This window comes from Somniosus microcephalus, chromosome 12 (assembly GCF_052327205.1).
Source record: "Somniosus microcephalus isolate GS21.2 chromosome 12, FLI_Smic_1.0, whole genome shotgun sequence".
Lineage (NCBI taxonomy): Eukaryota > Metazoa > Chordata > Chondrichthyes > Squaliformes > Somniosidae > Somniosus > Somniosus microcephalus.
This window is the reverse complement of record NC_140998.1, coordinates 47,928,887-47,941,883: the sequence shown is the minus strand read 5'-3', so window position 1 is coordinate 47,941,883 and position 12,997 is coordinate 47,928,887.

Below are 12,997 nucleotides of genomic sequence, written 5' to 3'. Positions count from 1 at the left end.
TCAATCAGTTAAAGCAACAGAATAATTATCAGTGACTCATGCAATGTCAATGAGAGAGATGCCAAACTATTCTATCACCAGCTTGCTGTAATGCGCCCGTCTGTCTGTCCCCCACTTGGGAATCGTCCTCGAACCCGGTGATTTCCAGGGCCGCCTCCTCCCAGGTGGTGAGCTGGGCTAATGAGGGTGGTCCTCCTCCTGTCATGGCTTTCCCTCTTATTGTGGGCTCTCTTTTCCTGCAATGAGGGACACAAGTGGAGTTTGAGTGAGAATGAAGGAGTGAGTGTAGAGAATTCATAGCATAGATGTTTAGAAGGAGACAAAGGGTCCTCCCTGAGTGTTGTAAGTTGTTGTCGTTGCATCATAGTGATAGGGAATGTGAGGGCTACATGGTCAAATAGTTAAGTGAATGTGACCATAGAGAGGGAGGGAATGGGTAAGGGTGCAGGGATATAAGTGTCAAGTGGGATGTGGAGGAAGAGGTTGGCAAAGCAGAGTGCTGTTGAGGAGAGGCGATGGGGATCAGATTGAGGGTGATGGGAAAGTCATACTCACTTTTCCTGTGTGGAGAAGGTCATGAAACCTCTTCCTGCATTGCAGCCAGGTTCTGCGGCTCATCGAGATGGAGTTGACCTCCTGGGCCACTTGCAGCCACACAGCTTTAGTCTGCTGGGGTGGCTTTTTTCTCCCTGAGGAAGGGAAGAGCACCTCCTTATTGGCTCTTGCTCCCTCCACCAGAGCTTGGAGGGAGGGCTCATCGAAGCATGGAGCACACTTTGGCCTACTGGTGGACATAGTCGGTCAATGAAGTGCTTACTACAATGGCCATAAATTTTGCAGTCTCCAGAAGAAGCAAGGCTGCTTGCAGGCCTTAAATCCAGCAGCATTGAAGACGTCATCAGAGGCGACTTTCTGGATGAAAAGATTCATTGGGCCAGGGGTTCCCACACGCTGAAAATCAATTGCCCAATTAGGGGAAAAAGTGCGATTTTCCCCACTTCACTTCGGAGTTGGGGTCCTGACACAAAAACCACCTGACACAACCCCAGCCCACCCACAATGGCAAAATCGAGCCCAGTCCCAGAGATCTTTTATTTAACCACTAACACACAGATTAAATAAGAACCCAACTTAACTTGTCCTGGAATCTTCAAGTGCCTGGTGGCCAAACCGACAATCACTTGAATCTGTTGAAATCTTTAGAGATCGTCTCTTCATTAGAGCAGGATACGTTTATTCTGGCCGACTGCAGTAAAAAGCTGGGTATTGTGTCAGTTCTTATATTTTTTGTGCTCAGATTCTTCTCCTGGTATTCACATGTACACCTCAATGATTGGCTCATTCAACCATGGCTTTTCCCTTTGTTGTTCATGGCTGGTTCAAAGTTTAGTGGGGTTACTTCATCATGTGTGTCACTTGTTGCAGTTTAATGAGGGTCTTATCTCAAGACAGTGCTGGTCGGTTCCATATGGTTTCATAGCAACCCCAGATTTATCCTTGGCTACAACTGCTTTTTTTGTCTGAGTAATATCTGTTCAAAATGTTCCTCCATATTCCTGTTCTCAACTTTCATTTTAAAGTGGTATAGCCATCGTTAAAAGTTTTCTTTTCTATTAAAGCTCTTCTTGTTGTCAGTGATGTTCAAAATGGATTTTCCTTCAACAACTCGCTGCGTAAAACAAATTCTCCTCATCTCACCTCTGGTTCTTCTGCCAATCACCTTTAATCTGTGTCCTCTGGTTACTGACCCTTCTACCACTGGAAACAGTTTCTCCTTATTTACTCTATCAAAACCCTTCATGATTTTAACTATCGAAACTGAAAATGATGAAAATCAATTACAATAATGTAATAGTTAAGGAACAAACATGATGAAATAACATCCTCTGGTAAATAACAACCATAATGTACAATTAACTCATCCATATTTAATGATCTGACAAGCAACAAGTAGGTTACTAAATGTGCACGATCAGTGGGGTGGCACCATCTGGATAACCTGCATGTGAGCCGATTCTATGATGTAATATATTTTAATATGATTCAGATGCAGTGGATCAACAAATCAACAAACCTTAAACAGGACATGCACAATTTCCCAGTCAAGTTACGTTGGTTTTCTGGAGTTACTCAGGTGGGTGTGTGCAGAACATTGGGTGGGACCCGTTTTGCCAGATCCCCGCCGTCTGTAAAGATTTTCTGCTGTCGCTCCCGCTGGAAGGGACCACTCATAAAGGGCAGGCATATTGAACTGAGGCAATAATTACAGAGCGACATTACTTCACATTTTCCATCATCATCATTACCTTGGCAACACTGAATGCTACTTACGGCGGCATTTAACAGACATCCAGAATGGATAAGGGAGGCAGAACACCAATTGAGCTGGAGTCCAGTTTCCACAGGATATGGCCCCACTGAATGGAATGTATATTTTACTTTAAACTATCAAGATTACATTTTGAAACTATCTTTTCCTGATATTTCTCTTGTTTATTTTAATACTTTAGCACAGAATTTTTAAGAGAAGAGCAGGAATGGCAGCTCAACATTCCTGGTTACAGGGTTTTCAGGCGAGATAGAGAGCGGATTAAAAAAGGAGGGTGGGTCAAAATATTGATTAAAGAGACAATTACAGCTGGGAGGAGGGATGATATGTTAGAAGGATCATCAAATAAGGCCACATGGGTTGAACTAAAGAACAAAAAAGGGGCAATCACACTGCTGGGAGTGTACGCTAGACCCCCAAACAGTCCGAGGGAGATAGAAGAGCAAATTTGTAGGTAAATTTCTGACAAGTGCAAAAACAATAGGGCAGTAATAGCGGGGGATTTCAATTACCCCAATATTAACTGGGATACTACCAGTGTAAAAGGTATAGAGGGCACAGAATTCCTAAATTGCATTCTGGAGAACTTTTTTAGCCAATACGTAGCAAGCCCAACAAGAGGGGAGCCAGTTCTGGATTTAGTGTTAGGGAATAAGAACATAAGAAGTAGGAGCAGGAGTCGGCCATTTGGGCCCTCGAGCCTGCTCCGCCATTTAATGAGATCGTGGCTGATCTGATCTTGGGCTCAGCTCCATTTCCCTGCCCGCTCCCCATAACCCATCACTCCCTTATTGTTCAAAAATCTGTCTATCTCCACCTTAAATATATTCAATGCCCCAGCCGCAACATCTCTCTGGGGCAGAGAATTCCACAGATTTACGACCCTCTGGGAGAAGAAATTCCTCCTCATCTCAGTTTTAAATGGGCGACCCCTTATTCTGAAACTATGCCCCCTAGCTCTAGATTCCCCCATAAGGGGAAACATCTTTTCTGCATCTACCCTGTCGAGCCCCCTCAGTATCTTATATGTTTCAATAAGATCACCTCTTATTCTTCTAAACTCCAAGGAATATAGGCCCAACCTGCTCAACCTTTCTTCATAAGTCAACCCTTCATCTCAGGAATCAACCTCGTGAACCTTCTCTGAACTGCCTCCAATGCAATTATATCCCTCCTTAAATGAGGAGACCAAAACTATACGCATTACTCCAGGTGTGGTCTCACCAATATGAAAGGATTCGCAAATTTCATGTTTCCCCTCCGAAGGTTTACCTTTGGTTTATTAAAGAAACCCTGGTTGGACTGAGTTTAAAATCCAGGGCTCAACAAGATGGCTGTGGTCAGCCTCATGGCCAAGGCCTGTAAATTTCAGTTTGGACTCACAAACTTGGATTCCGATGACTGTGAGAAGGAACTTTCCAGAAAATTCGAATGCAGACAGACCTTCTGCATTTATGCATGAGAAGCAAACCCAGTGGCATTCGGGCCTCTGATTAAAACCCATCAAGGTTGTTTGCACAGGCAATCAAGAGCAGGCAAGGCCTATTCAATATGTAATAGTTGCATTCAGACCTTCGTTAGAGGACATCAACACTGTTTGCAAACGATCAACGGGGCATTCAAACAGGAATGGCCCCATCACGAAACCAGTTGGACAAAGGGGAACACTGATGAGACGTTTAAAACCGATTAACCGGCCATTCAGGTCGATGGGCCCAGATCGGTACCCTTTGTATAAGCTTCAACACGTCCAGGTCAGACAAAAGAAATGAGCTGATCTGGCGGGAGATAAGGGCTACCGGGAAGGGTATAACTAGTCCCTCGGGAGGCCATCTCTCGCCTCACCCCCAGTGCCCTGCCGTATCATCAACCCAGCGAGAGGATCGTCAATGAAGAGCCCGTCCAGGGAAGTAGGACACCCGCAGTTACGTTTGAATTACTGGGGTATCTCTGCTCTGGGGCGGTGAAAACCTAAAAACATCGACAGGCAACAGGGCACGAAGCAGGCATTTCAACATCCTAGACTGGTGAGCATCAATTTTCTGGCCCATCACAAGACAACCTAGATAGGTGTAAAGGGTAGGAGTTAAGGGGAATTGCTAAAGTGTCACTTTAGCCATTTTCCCTCGATGTGTCCGTTTCTCCTCCCCGTTAAGTGTAATTGTGTCGCATTCATAGTGATTTTCTCTGTATAGTAATTGTTTCTCTATTTTAATAAACATTGGTTTTCTTTGCACCGAACCACTGGTCTCGTTTGTCTATATCGCTACTTGCAAATAAGTCCGGTGGTCAGAACCAAAGGGGAAGCGATTCGCACCACACGGGGCTGGAGCAGCTCACATACGACTGACTGGCCAGACACAAAACCCCAAACCAAAACCCCCTACAAATACCCTGTAGAGTTGTAGCAGGACTTCCTTGCTTTTATACTCCAACCCCCTTGCAATAAAGGCCAACATTCCATTTGCCTTTCTGATTACTTGCTGTACCTGCATGCTAACATTTTGTGTTTTTGTGTTCCCACAAAGGAAAAGGGTAGACCTGCCAAATTTAGGGCCCCCTGGATGACAAGGTGCTTACAGGGTAAGATAAGGCAAAAAAGGGACGCCTATATCAGATATCGTGAGCTCAGTACTGCAGAAAGCCTCGAAGCGTATAGAAAGTGTAGGGGTGAAATTAAGAAGGAAATTAGGAAAGCAAAAAGAGGGCACACAAAATACTGGCAAGTAGAACCAAAGAAAACCCAAAGATCTTTTATAATTACATAAAGAGCAAGAGGATAACTAAGGAAAGAGTGGGGCCTATCAGGGTCCAAAATGGTGACCTATGCGTGGAGGCGAAGGATGTGGGTAAGGTACTTAATGAATACTTTGCAGCTGTATTCACAAAAGAAGGGGACGATGCCGACGTTGAAGTTAAGGAGGAAGATAGCGAAATATTGGACGGGATAAACACTGTAAGAGAGGAAGTATTAACATAGAAACATAGAAACATAGAAGATAGGAGCAGGAGTAGGCCATTCGGCCCCTCGAGCCTGCTCCGCCATTCAATGTGATCATGGCTGATCATCCAAATTCAGTACCCGGTCCTTGCTTTCTCCCCATACCCCTTGGTCCCTTTAGCCTTAAGAAATATATCCAACTCCTTCTTGAATATATTTAATGAATTGGCCTCTAATGCCTTCTGTGGTAGAGAATTCCACAGGTTCACCACTCTCTGGGTGAAGAAATTCCTCCTCATTTCTGTCCTAAATGGCCTACCCTTTATCCTTAGACTGTGACCCCTGGTTCTGGACTCCCCGACCATCAGGAACATCCTTCCTGCATCTAGTCTGTCCAGTCCTGTCAGAATTTTATAAGTTTCAATGAGATCCCCTCTCATTCTTCTGAACTCCAGCGAGTACAGGCCCAATCGACCCAATCTCTCCTCATACGTCATACCTGCCATCCCAGGTATCAGCCTGGTGAATCTTCGCTGAACTCCTTCCATGGCAAGAACATCCTTCCTCAGATAAGGCGACCAAAACTGCACACAATACTCAAGATGTGGTCTCACCAAGGCCCTGTACAACTGCAGCAAGACATCCTTGTTCCTGTACTCAAAGCCTCTCACTACGAAGGCCAACATACCATTTGCCTTCTTAACCGCCTGCTGCACCTGCATGCTTACCTTCAGCGACTGGTGCACAAGGACACCCAGGTCTCGTTGCACTTCCCCTTCGCCCAATCTATTGCCATTCAGATAATAATCTGCCTTCCTGTTTTTGCCACCAAAGTGGATAACCTCACATTTATCCACGTTATATTGCATCTACCATGCTTCTGCCCAATCACCCAACCTGTCCAAATCATCCTGGAGTTTCTCGGCATCCTCCTCACAGCACACACGCCCACCCAGCTTTGTGTCGTCTGCAAATTTGGAGATATTACATCTAGTTCCCTCGTCTAGATCATTAATATATATTGTGAATAGCTGGGGTCCAAGGACCGATCCCTGCGGTACCCCACTAGTCACTGCCTGCCAATGGAAAAAGACCCGTTTATTCCAAGTCTTTGCTTTCTGTCTGCCAACCAGTTTTCTATCCAAGTCAATACCTTGCCCCCAATCCCATGTGCCTTAACTTTACATGCTAACCTCTTATGTGGGACCTTATCGAAAGCCTTCTGAAAGTCCAAATATACCACTTCCACTGGTTCTCCCTTATCTATTTTACCAGTTACATCCTCAAAAAATTCCAGTAGAATTTAGTAGAAGTAGAAGTAGATAAATCGCCAGGGCTGGATGAAATATATCCGAGGCTATTAAAAGAAGCAAAGGAGGAAATTGTGGAGGCTCTGACCATCATTTTCCAATCCTCCCTGGCTACAGGAGTGGTGCCAAAGGATTGGAGAACTGCTAGCCTTGTACCATTGTTTAAAAAGGGAGGAAGGGATAAACTGAGCAATTACAGGCCAGTTAGTTTAAACTCAGTGGTGGGTAAATTACTAGAATCAATTCTGAGGGACAGTATAAACCTTCATTTAGAAAGACACAGATTAATCAAGGACAGTCAGCATGGTTTTGTTAAGGGTAGGATGTGTCTGACTAATTTGATTGAATTCTTTAAGGAGGTAACAAGGAGCGTCGATGAGGGCAGTGCATTTGATGTAGTCTACATGGATTTTAGCAAGGCTTTTGTCAAGGTCCCACATGGCAGGCTGATCAAAAAAGTAAAAGCCCATGGGATCCAAGGGAGAGTGGAAAATTGGATCCAAAATTGGCTCAGTAGCAGGAAGCAAAGGGTAATGGTTGAGTTTTTGCAACTGGAAGGCTGTTTCCAGTGAGGTTCCACAGGGCTCAGTACTCGGTCCCTTACTTTTTTTAGTATATATTAATGATTTAGACTTAAATGTAGGGGGCATGATAAAGAAATTTGCAGATGATACAAAAATTAGCCATGTGGTTGACAGTGAAGAAGAAAGCTTTAGACTGTAGGAAGATATCGATGACCTGGTCAGTTGGGCAGAAAAGTGGCAAATGGAATTCAATCTGGAAAAGTGTGAGGTAATGCATTTGGGGAGGGGCAACAAGGCAAGGGAATACACAATTAATGGGAGGATACTGAGAGGTGTAGAGGAACAGAGGGACCTTGGAGTGTATGTCCACAGATCCTTAAAGGTAGCAGGACAGGTTGATAAAGTCGTTAAAAAGGCATATGGAATGCTTTCGTTTATTAGCCAAGGCATAGAATATAAGAGCAGGGAAGTTATGCTAGAACGGTATACAACACTGGTTAGACCACACCTTGAGTACTGCGTGCAGTTCTGGTCACCACATTACAGGAATGATGTGATTTGTAAGTTTCATGGAACAGTTTGGCCCCAGCTTTGAAGGGTATGAAACAGTTAAACATCGAGGCACAGAAAAGGTGCCATTCATCTAAAGCTGGACAATGAAAGCTTTGACTCATGATTAACTCTGAAAAGGACATTGACATTGAACTGTGAGGCCTTGAATCATAATTGGTTTCAATGGGAAAAATTAACATCTGGACAATGCTCCGAGTTTAACTGAAACAATGGGGTCACGATCGACTTCCTGATATGAATGAAGACACACTAGTCCTGAGCAGACTGTCAGCTAATTGCCCATCAACAGTAATAGAAATCACATTGTATATGCATTACAGAGAGCAGGAAAGGAGATAAGGAGTTATCTTCGATCTCACAGCTCTGTATACCTCTGGTGATTGAATTACAGGTTGATGAGGTGTGAAAGTCGGGCAGTTCAGCAAACCGACAACCGAAACTGGTTGGGGGAGGCCCAGCTATGGGACTAGGTGACTGAAGAACTATAAGAAGAAATGGCATTGACCCATGAATACTGCTGCAGTCAGGTGAAGAAGGACAGGGACCGGGCATCTCCAGATCCAGGCCTACAATCAACATCGGTAACGACCAGCCACATGGGTGATTGTAAGTTGCAGCCAAATCTCTAAGGGTTTTTTGTCTGTGGTTTGTTGGTTTAATAAACTAACAGTTTTGGGTTGAGCCTAAACCTTTGTGTCGTGTATATTTTGTTCCTGTAAATCCAGAGTCCAAGAATCCTTGTAAGGCACAAGGGAACTGAACACCTTACAGATTGCAATGGCGAGGGTGCAGAAGAGATTTATGAGGATGTAGCCAGGACTGGAAAACTTTAGCTATGAGGAAAGATTGGATAGGCTGGGGTTGTTTTCCTTGGAACAGAGGAGGCTGAGGGGAGATTTAATTGAGATGTATAAAATTATGAGGGGCCTGGATAGAGTGGATAGGAAGGACCTTTTTTCCTTAGCAGAGGGGTCAAGAACCCAGGGGCATAGATTTAAAGTAGTTGGTAGAAGGATTAATGGGGAGATGAGGAAAAAAATTTTCACCCACAGGGTGGTGGGGGTCTGGAACTCACTGCCCAAAAGGGTGGTAGAGGCAGAAACCCTCATCACATTTAAAAAGTACTTAGATATGCACTTGAAGAGCCGTAACCTACAGGGCTACAAGAGCTGGAAGGTGGGATTAGGCTGGGTAGCTCTTTTCTGACCGGCATGGACACGATGGGCCGAATGGCCTCCTGTGTCGTAATTTTTCTATGATTCTACTTTCGATGATTCTATGTTTTCTTCATTTGCAAATGGTGAGTTTATTGGTGACAGGTAGACATATCTGTGGGAGTAGACACTGACATAGAAATTACAACAAGGAAACAGGCCGCTAGGTCCAACCAGTCCATGTTCTACCAGCTCCTATTAGCTGTTGGCTGGAACATCCCAGCCAAGTTTGTAAAGGTGTAGCAAATGCCTTGATTCATGAAGCTATCCACAACACTCCGCAATCCACCTCTTGTGGTGAGATTTAACCTATCACCTCTGACCATGACATAGCGTCTGCTTATAACACAGAGTAGACTTTAACTTTCTCTAATAAAAGTGTGACTATCCTGACAGTATCATCACTAAGGGATCTATTTTCAATCCACTCTCCCTTCAGCAATTTGTTGGCCATCTTATTAAAAAATTTGAAGTGGCACACTGTGTACTGTTATAGCCCCAGAAACTTGGCTGTTGAAGACAGTTAGCTTCACGAACATATATTATTTAAGAAGATGGTAACAGCGCAGTGGTGGTTTGGTTTGGTTTGCCATGGAGTAATAGAATGCCAATTCATGTCTGTCATTCCCCAGAAGGCAGGTTCCTGGGCTCGGCCAGTTCTTAAAGGCGAAGGACTGAATGTCAGCTGATATTTCCTAACATGAGGGAAAATCAACTTCCTCCACCCCTTCCTCACCTGACAACAGGCATTTGCTTGTCTTTGTGGCTGGGGAACTGTACGTGAAGCAAAGGATCTAATAATTTCAAAATCATGAGGGGTTTAGACGGTGTAGATAGAGAGAAACTCTTCCCATTGGCGGAAGGGTTGAGAACCAGAGGACACAGATTTAAGGTGATTGGCAGAAGAACCAAAAGCAACATGAGGAAAAACTTTTTTACGCGGCAAGTGGTTAGGACCTGGAATGCACTGCCTGAAAGGGTGGTGGAGGCAGACTCAACCATGGCTTTCAAAAGGAAATTGGATAAGCACCTGAAGGAAAAGAATTTGCAGGGCTACGGGGAAAGGGCGGGGCAGTGGGACTAGCTGAAGTGCTCTTGCAGAGAGCCGGCACGGGCTCGACAGGCCGAATGGCCTCCTTCTGTGCTGTAACCATTCTATGATTGTGTGATTCTAATTAGTTGAAAAATGCTACAATGTTCACTCAAAATTTATTCTGCATTATGTCGTGCAATGCAAATACTTTAAAAAACAACTCGAGACCAGCATTTGCATTTCAAAGTCAAATGTGGAATGCATCTTTATTCATTTTTAAATTGCTGTTCAGTCACAGAGATAAATACTTTCGCTAGCTCTGTTACTATCTGTACAACTACAGTATATTTGGGGGATTGTTTAATCACCATTCCCCTCCCCCAGTACTGCACATGAGATAGCTCAATTTGGTAAGTCCTCCCTCTGGGGCTGTAAGTGAGTTGTCCTGTCCTCTACTTCGAGCTCCCCAGTGGAGTCAGCCACAACAAAAGTTAAAAATATGACCCATCATTCAAGTGAGGCATTCAATAATCTAGCTCCTGATTGGCTGACAAAGGATTTTAATCCTTTCATCTGCTGGGATTCACGAGCCCCGGGGAATCCTGGCCTCCATGTGTTTAAAATAAAAATACAGTTAAAATGGAGGCACGCAGCCTTCTTAAAAGATTTTAGTGACCGACCCACCTCCTGAGGAGGCCTCCGTTAAAACCAGAAGTGGGCGGGTTGGGGTTGGTTTCGAGAATTTTAACATTTTTACCTTCCCACCCGTCCCCAACCCACCCGACCTTGGGGGTTAAAGTAACCCCCTACTGAGTCACCTCACATCACTCCATGGAAGCAATGATTGTACAGTGGACACCGAGAGACATATGACTAACTAGTGGGAGTTTATCCTACCTGTGGAGACAAACTTAGAAACCCACTCGTTACTCTGTTGTTTGAGATTTGTCAGGTTGCTTTTTTTACCTGGAAAGTTTTATTACTGTGATTTTTAATTTCATCTCCTTGAAATTTAATTTTTTTAAATTTTATGTAAGAAATTTACACATGGTTTCACACAAAGTATGTTTTATAGTACACAGCAAAAACAACAACTTGCATTTATATAGTGCCTTTAACGTAGTAAAACAGCCCAAGGAGCTTCACAGGATCGTTATCAAACAAAATTTGGCACCAAGCCACATAAAGAGCTATTAGGACAGGTGACCAAAAGCTTGCTCAAAGAGGAAGGTTATAAGGAGCGATTTCAAGGGGAAGAGAGTGGTACAGAGGCGGAGAGGTTTGGTGAGGGAATTCCAGAGCTTAGGGTCTTGGCAGCTGATGGCACGGCTGCCAATGGTGGATCGGGGATGCTCAAGAGGCCAGAATTGGAGGAGCGCAGAGATCTCGGAGGTTTGTAGGGCTGGAGGAGATTACAGTGATAGGGAGGGACAAGGCCATGGAGGGAATTGAAAATAAGGAAGAGAAAAATTCATAATCGTTGCAGGTAAATGCAGGTCATAGTACTTATATAATTCTATACATTAGGTTGAGGGGTGGTCAAAGACAGCATTGAGGTCATCTTTGATGATATGGAGACGTGGAGAACTTATGCGGAAGGTGAAGAGATGCTGCAATTGGCTACAGTAGAAACAGGTTTGTGATGGCATTGTGCATACTTCCCCATAGCAGGTAACTCTGCAACTGTTCCATTGTGAGAGCTTGGAGTGGGTGGGAGGCTGCAAAGGGTGGGGAGGAAGGTTGGGGAGTGGTTCTTCCTACAAAGGACTGGGAGTTTGGGTGAGTTCTGTCCAGGCAAAGAGATCATTCTCTTGTACTTACATGTGCTTAGAAGGCAAGGGCATTAGTCCATGTACTGCACACGGTAACAGTATAACCTTCAATCAAAGCTGCCATCGCTGCTGACCAGGGCTCTTGCCTTGCAGGCCTCACTGCAGCTTCCACAGAGGGAACCACATGCTCCATGGTAGACTGCAGAGAAGTCACACCTTGCACCAGTACGCCACACATGCTAGAGGTGGACTCCTCCATGCTCTCACCCAAGACACGGCAACTCCTCGACAGGTTGTCCAATGCATCTACTATTTGCTGGTGCACTTCTGTTCTTAAAGACCAGGGCACTAAAGTCTTCAGCTCCACACTCTGGGTGTTTGGATCTGGGCTCGCTCTCTGGCAAGGTGTGTCCTCCGCTGTCCTTTCCACCATTGCCAGCTACTGCTCATTTGTGATGTGAACTTAACCCTGTGCTGACCACCCCCCCTCCGCACCCCCCCCCCCCCGCAAATTGACGATCTGTCCCACCCGGAGTGCTGATCTCTGCGCTGGTGCTTATTAAAGAGGGAGCGGGTGATGGTGCAGGCTGGCGAGCCTGGCTTTGCTTGCCTTCTCCCACAGCAGAGGCCAATTTCACAGAGGAGCCTGCAGACAGAAGAAAGCAATAATGGTTGGCCAGTACTGGGCAGGTAAAGGAGGCCCAGACAGGTGGAGTGCCGAGGCATCACCAAGTTGGCCAGCTCCCTGCACACCAAGGACAGACAGAAGAAAGGAGAAAAAGGCAGGGACCCTGCTGCTCACATCCTCCCGACCCACCATCCCTGACGCTCCGAGGGAGGCCTGTGCCCACAATCACCAAAGCTTCTTGCTCCATGGAACTGAGAACCTCAATGGAAGCTGTCCCTCTTCCAGCAGGTGTTGTGTCCTGCAGGAAGAAGGGGAGCTTATTAGTGTGGCTCCATCTACAGCTTGTGAATTAGGGTGAGGCATGCTGACGTGTGCATGGCACGCAACAAGCAGTGTGCAGGATGAGGGGGTGTCAACGAGCAGGAAAGCAGCAGGAGGGGGACCATTGATGGCAAATACAAGAGCTTTCTCTGTGCAACCAGGTGACAGCAATGTGCTGCATGTGAGGGCAACAGCAGCTGCCGAATGTGCAGCTGAAACCAGAAGGAGGGTAGGCTTAGTTCCTGTTGCTCATTAGAGTATAAGCAGATGGAGAGGAAGATGGGAATGCTTGTGGGGGGCATGGACGCAAGGTGTGGTGCATAGATGAAGACATCACAAGAAATAATTCTTA